We start from the raw sequence: 7,075 nt of genomic DNA, 5'->3' as shown, positions 1-7,075 counted from the left end.
TCACTTTGTAGACCAGGCTGGCCTCGAACTCAGAGATCCACCTGCCTGTGCCTCCCGAGTGCTGGGATTAAAGGCGTGCGCCACCACGCCCGGCTCTGCTTTATTTTCTAACAGTCACCCACATACTATAGAAATACGATGAATCTGCTGAATCTGTTTAGCATTGCTTATCTGTATGATTCCAGGTCTGACTGCTTAGGGGGCTCATCCCAAGGAAGACTGACTCTCTTGCTCTCAGCATTCCACAGCTGCCTGTAATGCTTGGTCAGGAAGGGGAAAGGGGCATAGCGTGTCGATTGATGTCCTCCTTCAGGGCTTGTTTAGGCAGCGATGTTGCTGACATGTCACAGGAGACGCTTCTTTGCCATTTCTAAGAGACACAGTCTCACGGCAGATTTTCTGGTCCCCTGACTCTGACACTCTTCCCACCCTTTCCTTCTGCAGTGATCGCTGAACCTTACACCCAGGACCTGTGCTGTATGTAGATGTATCCACTGGGGACGGGCAGCACAGGATCGGGTGTTCTCTGTGTTTTGACCACTTGTGGTGTTCTGTATGATCTTCATGTGTTACAAAGAGAAACTTCTCTGACGAGGGCTGAGACCGACACTCACCTGTGGGTATAAAGATATGTATCGACAATGCAGTTAAGAGCTGGGTGTGTTACCACATAGCTTTAATACCAGCATTAAGGACATAGAGGCAGGGAGATCTCTGAGTCTGGGGCCAGCCTGGTCTACAGACTAAGTTCCAGGACAGCCAGGACTACACAGAGAAACACTTTCTTCAACAAAACAAAGAGACAAACAAAACAATGTAGTTCAGAGAATGTTGGTTTAGTAAAGTGCAGTATCGGGTTCTCCTCTAAGATCTACAGTCCCGGTGAGTTGTCTAGGTTTCCCGTACAAGGCATGATTTCCCCCCTGTTGAGCAGGCTTACATCCAACTAGACAGCTGTTGGTTACTGCCAAGAATGAGGACCCCCCACTGCACCCTAGGGATATCTTGCCAAGCTGGTCATTGCTCTGGTTCATAGCAGGGAGAGCTTTGTAGAACCATTGGTTGCAGGCCTCCCTTGACGCTTTGCCTAGCACCTTCCTGTATTATGAAGGCCACTCGTCAGTGAGGAAGCCTCAGGTCGGATCCAGCATGAGTCCTTTGAATCCCATGTCCAAAGTGCAAGGTGTCTCCATCAATAAGGACTTCCCTTAACTCTGGTAGGCAGAGGAGCAGAAAAGTAAGAGCTCATGTTGTTTTTGGAGTCTCTCAGATTCCCTTGACCAGCAGCTCACAAGGGGACTTCTCCTGCCTGCTACTGGGTGTGTTTTAGACAGTTGTCCTGGTTAGGGTTCTATTACTGTGTTAAAACCTCATGACCAGAAGTGACTTGGGGTGGGGGAAGCATTTATTTCCTCTTACAGCTGTAAGTTAGAGAAGACCCAGGGAAGTCAGGGCAGAAACCTCAGGCAGGACCATAGAGGCAGAAATGGATGGACGGGCCCTGGGGAAGTACTGCTTCCTCTCTTGTTCTTATGGCCTATTTACCCAATTTACAAAATAAGATTAACTGATGTTCCTAACACACCCTGGGGGAGTGGCAAGCACTACATTCACCCAAAGTCACCAAGATTCAGATATATTTCAATGTCGACAGCGCAAAATTCAACATAGATACTCACACAGAGTCAAACTTGCAGAAGAGGGGCTTGGAGAAGAGACTCAGCAGGAAGAGCATGTAATAACGTTGCAGAGAGCCTGGGTTCAGTTCTCAGAACTGAACATCAGATGCCAGTCACCACCTATGATGGCAGCTTCAAGGAGATTGACTGGGGGCTGAGGAGACAGCTCAGTGGTCAAGAGCACTGTCTGCTTTTCCAGACACCCAGAGTTCAATTTCCAGCAACGACAGAGTGGCTCACAACCATCTGTAATGGGGTCTGATGCACTCTTCTACTGTGTCTGAAAAAAGCTGCAGTTTACTCAAATGAATTAAAAAAACATAAACCAATCTTATAAAAAAGGAGATTGATTGCTTCCACGCCCTCTTCTGTACTCCCCAGGCGCCAGCATTCGCACAGGCACAGATCACACTTGTGGAACTGATGGATAGTTCTTGAAGTTATCTCTGCTGACCTGGAACTAGCCATGTAGATAAGGCTGGCTTGAAATTCTTTCTATATATGATTTTACTTTTTTATTTGTATGGATGTTTTGCATGCCTATAATCTGTGCAGACAGTGTCCTTGCAGTCTAGAAGTTGGTGCTGCAGACATACAGCCATATCTGTACATAAGTTAGAAGCTTGGTAACTTTGGAGTAGTGTGTTAGATTCCCCTGGAGCTGGGGATGACATGGTTGTTAGTTGTCACGTGGGTGCTGGAAATCAAACCCAAGTCCTGTGGGAAAGCAGCCAGTGATCCTAGGATCAGAACCATATCTGTAGCCCTGGCTATCACAATTTAAAACAAAACAAAACAAAAAAAAAACCATAGTCTTTAAACCCAGTATGACAGAGACAGGGGCTGGTGGATCTCTGTAAGTTCAAGACCACCATATTCTACATCATAAGTACTAGGACAATGAGGGGTCTTGCTGAGTCCTTGCCTCAAAATTAAAATTAAAGAAAGAAATAAGTAAGGCTGGAGTGATGGGTTACCAAATAGGAGCTTGCTCTGCTTTTACACAGAATCCAAGGCAAATTCTCAGCCCTGCATTAGGCAGCTCTGTAGTGATTGAAAACCCAGTTGTAGGGAAATCAATGCCTACGGCTTCCACTGACAGTTCACACAGGCACATACAATATATACCTATTTTGACAGAGAGATCTCTCTCTGTTCAAGGCCTGCCTGGACTACAGAGCAAGTTCCAGGCCAGTGAGATCCTGTCTTTAAAAACAAACATAAACAGTGAGTATATAATTGTGTACTGCATCCTTGACTAACCCAGCAATGCTTGCTGCCTGTGCAGACTTGGACTGGGGAAAGACGGCTTGCGTAGCTGCAGTCTGAGTGCACGTGCAGTTAAGCAGCAGGCTGCTGTAAGATGCAGCTGGTCAGAAGGGAGTCTGAGTTCTGGTCTCGGCACAGAAGCTTCCCTCCCGAGATTTCCCTCTGCTTCCCTGGCTCTTAGCAGCATCCAGAAATACTCTTGCCCTGGCTTTTGTTGTTGTTGGTGAATGGTTAGTTGTTGAATATTTTAGAGGCCTTGTAGGTTTCTTTTTATTTTTATTGAATATTTTCTGTATTTACATTTCAAATGAAGTTTCCCTCCCTCCCGGAAACACCCTATCACATGCTCCCTCCCCCAGCTACTATGACAGTGTTCCTCCACCCACACACCCACTCCCACCTCACCATCGATGATTCCACTACACTGGGGCATCTTTGAGCCTTCATAGGACCAATAACCTCTCCTCCCACTGATGCATGAGAAGGCCATCCTCTACACCCTGGGAGTTCGGTGGGGGGGGGTTGTTTTTTATTATTGGTCTTCCTATGGGGTTACAAACCCCTCCAATTCCTTCAGTCCCTTCTTTAACTCCTCTACTGGGAACCCTGCGCTCAGTACAATGGTTGGCTGCTAACTTTATCAGACACCTGTCTCTCTCAGGGGAACAGGAGCAGAAAAGAGGACGAACCATCTGAACCTAAGGCTGGGGTCAGTAAACAAGGTGATGTCAGCTCACCATGGACACTACCCTGCAGTGCAAGCTGGAAATAGCCAAGGATGGTGGTCAAGTTGAAAGTTGACCCCTCACACATCCCCACCCTACCTAGAGATAAATTGCCCAGTACCGTGTGCATCCATCAATCCGGTTCTGAAACACCCTCTAATAATGAGCCCACTAGGGCACTTACTAATGAAGGTAAGTCCTGATCAGGACAAACAGTACCTATGTTAGCACAGAAGCCCTGGAGAGGCAAGGGAACCTTTCTGCCCTGCCCAGGCTCCAGAGGGCAAAGCTGCCCTTCCCTCATCCAGCCTCTGCCTCTGAACTTTATTCTTCCTGAAGACACTTCACAGTTTTGCCTCCTGCAAGACCTACTTCCTTAACTTTTTTTTTTTTTTTGCCACCCCGTGCACTTTATTGAATCCACTGTGGACAGATATGTGAAGGTAACATTTGCTTACTCATAGGGTAAAGGGTCGAGGCTTGAGCCTGGGGGCGGGGCGGGGGGCAGGGCAGATGTGGACCATGGAGCACAGGGCAGCTAGAATCCAGAATGGGGTGTTCTTTGTGCAAACGACTGAAAGACTACCACAGAGGTGGTAGAGAAAATAATGATGCAGATAATGACCCTAAGGATGCTGAAGATCAGGGAGCTGATATTCAGGCACTTGGCAGTGGAGGCATAGGCCTGGACTCCAATCACATTGCCCACCATCTTCCTGTCCCTAGACTTCATAGAGTAGGCATAGGCAATGAAGCCCAGGCAGCAGGCATTGAAGAAGAGTGTATTGAACAGGGACCAGACCACATGGTCAGGCACCGACACCTCTCTGGGCATGTTGATCACAGTGGTCCTCACAACAGCTGAGTTGTTGGGTTCCCCCAGCTCAGTCACCCCGTACTCCTTGATTGTCTCATGGCTTGGAGGAAGTCCGGCATTGGTGGGCAAGAAGGCTTGAGAATTGTGGCTCATGGTGGTGACTCTGGAACAATCGCCCCGTCTGGAGGATGGCTGCTGCTATCCTGGTTCTGTAGACCTGCCCTTTCTGCCTACTTCCTTAAATAAGACATGAGTCCCTCTCTGCCCAGGTAGCAGCCCAAGGCAAGAGGTGCCATATACATTCAACAACTGGGAAGGCCACCTAGATAACATTTGCACTGTCAGCCCAGAGTTTCCTCTTGTCGAGGCGCTGCATGAGGACCCCATCAACCCTGAGGTGACTGCTGGCTGTGCAGGGGCGTGGCCTGGGAGCTGAGGTATTGTTGGTCTTTCACCCAATATGATAGAACCTCCTGTGGTGTGTGCAGCCACTAACCTATGGTTCCTTTCCCCATAATTCCTGAGCCAAGCATGCCAGTAAGCATGACCAAGTTACAACCGGATTTATCCACACTGAGGTTCACACCTCCACAGACAAGCTTTTTGCTGCTGTGAAGACAATGCTAACCTCCAGGTACCATAAACCTCAGACTTGTAACACAGCCCTCATTCTCTTGGCTCTTGGATGACATGCCCTATGTCTGGTTGGGCACCTGCACCTCTTAGTATGAGTAACATACTTGACAGCAAAGAGTGAATTTCTTACACAAGGTGACTGAGCCTTAAAAAAAAAACCTGTCAGCCGGGCGTGGTGGCGCACGCCTTTAATCCCAGCACTCGGGGGGTGGGGGGGGGGGCAGAGGCGGGCAGATTTCTGAGTTCGAGGCCAGCCTGGTCTGCAGAGTGAGTTCCAGGACAGCCAGGGCTATACAGAGAAACCCTGTCTCGAAAAAAAAAAAACAAAACAAACAAAACAAAACAAAAAAAAACCTGTCATGTGGAAGAAACCAACAACAGAACAAAGGTGTGTGAACAATGCATGGCTTCAACTACACATCTATACAGTGCATGGGCAAATCAATGGGGATAACAAGCAGCCTCCTGGTTCACAGGTCCTTTGGGTAGGGCTTGGACGGTGTACTGGCTAGTTTTGTGTCAACTTGACACAGCTGGAGTTATCACATAAAAGGAGCTTTAGTTGAGGAAGCCTCCATGAGATCCAACTGTAAGGCATTTTCTCAGTTAGTATTCAAGGGGGGAAAGGCCCCTTGTGGGTGGGACCATCTCTGGGCTGGTAGTCTTGGGTTCTATAACAGAGCAGGCTGAGAAACCCGGTGAAGAACATTCCTCCATGGCCTCTGCATCAGCTNCTGCTCCCTGACCTGCTTGAGTTCCAGTTCTGACTTCTTCCAGTAATGAACAGCAATATGGAAATATACACTGAATAAATCCTTTCCTCCCCAACTTGCTTCTTGGTCATGATGTTTTGTCCAGGAATAGAAACCCTGACTAAGATAAATTGGTACCAGGAGAGGGGTATTCCTGTGGCAGCCTGACCATGTTTGGGGGAGAACTGTGGAAGGATTTTGGAACTTTGTGCCAGAAGATCATTCGCTGTTAAGAACTCTGTGAGATGTTGTGTAGGAGCTTGGAAGANAATGCTGAGAACAGTGCTGAAGATGGAGGTCTGGCTTGTGAAATTTCAGAGGGAAGATTACAGACTCTTTTCAGAGCCATTGCTAGTTTGATTGTGAAGGTTCTGTGGTTCTGGTTAGCTGGGGATGAAGAATAAGCTGTGATTAACAAGATACCAGAACCACTAGAGTGAAACCTTTGCATTACTGGGACTATTGATGCTGATTAGCTGGAGCTAAGAAATTAGCGGTGATTAAGAAGAGACCAGCATCATTGAGTTGACATCTTCTGGGAAGTGTTTTTTTTGAGAGCACAGAGGCTGTGTTCCAGAGATAGCCAACNTTGTACCTTGTGCTGTGGCTGGACTTGGTAATGTGTAAGAGTCACCCAGGTGGTACTGGTTTTGAAGACATGAACGGGTCATGCAGAGCAGTTGAGGTTCAGCACTGGGAGAGGCCATGGAAGGCCGCAGTTGACAGCCCAGGACTGAAGGTGTCATGCAGTGTTTTGGAGATGCCACTACCATGAGATGACCACTAAGAGCAGCAGCAGTGGAGTATAGGCATCTGGAGCCTAGAGGACGACGCGTGTGCTACAAAGGGCATGGCTGGAGAAGTGACCCAAGCCCTTGCAGGGGCCCAGAAGATTGTGAGTTGGATGCCAGACATTGGATGGTTGGAGAACTGTGTCCTGATGTTTTTCCCTATTGAAGGAAGTTTTTTCTTTAGTGAAACCAACAGTTATGAGATTATTGATTGTAAAGACTTTGGATTTTAAGAGAGATTGAAATTTTAAGAATTTGTAAAGACTGTGGGACTTTTAAAGCTATTTAGATCTTGGGGATGAATAAGAAACTAAGGGTTGAGGCTTACCAATGTTGTGTTTGTGGGTCAAGTTGAAAAGGTGTCAATTGTACTGGCTAGTTTTGTGTCAACTTGACACAGCTGGAG

At 47.6% G+C, this 7,075-nt stretch overlaps 1 pseudogene; it reads right to left on the bottom strand.

Moving 5' to 3' along the window:
- Positions 1–4,205: 4,205 nt before the first annotated feature.
- LOC110284298 lies at positions 4,206–4,688 on the bottom strand (annotated as a pseudogene).
- Between the last annotated feature and the right edge of the window lie 2,387 nt (positions 4,689–7,075).

This window comes from Mus caroli, chromosome 17 (assembly GCF_900094665.2).
Source record: "Mus caroli chromosome 17, CAROLI_EIJ_v1.1, whole genome shotgun sequence".
Lineage (NCBI taxonomy): Eukaryota > Metazoa > Chordata > Mammalia > Rodentia > Muridae > Mus > Mus caroli.
The sequence above is the reverse complement of the archived record's forward strand: the minus strand, read 5'-3'. Positions and strand labels throughout refer to the sequence as shown.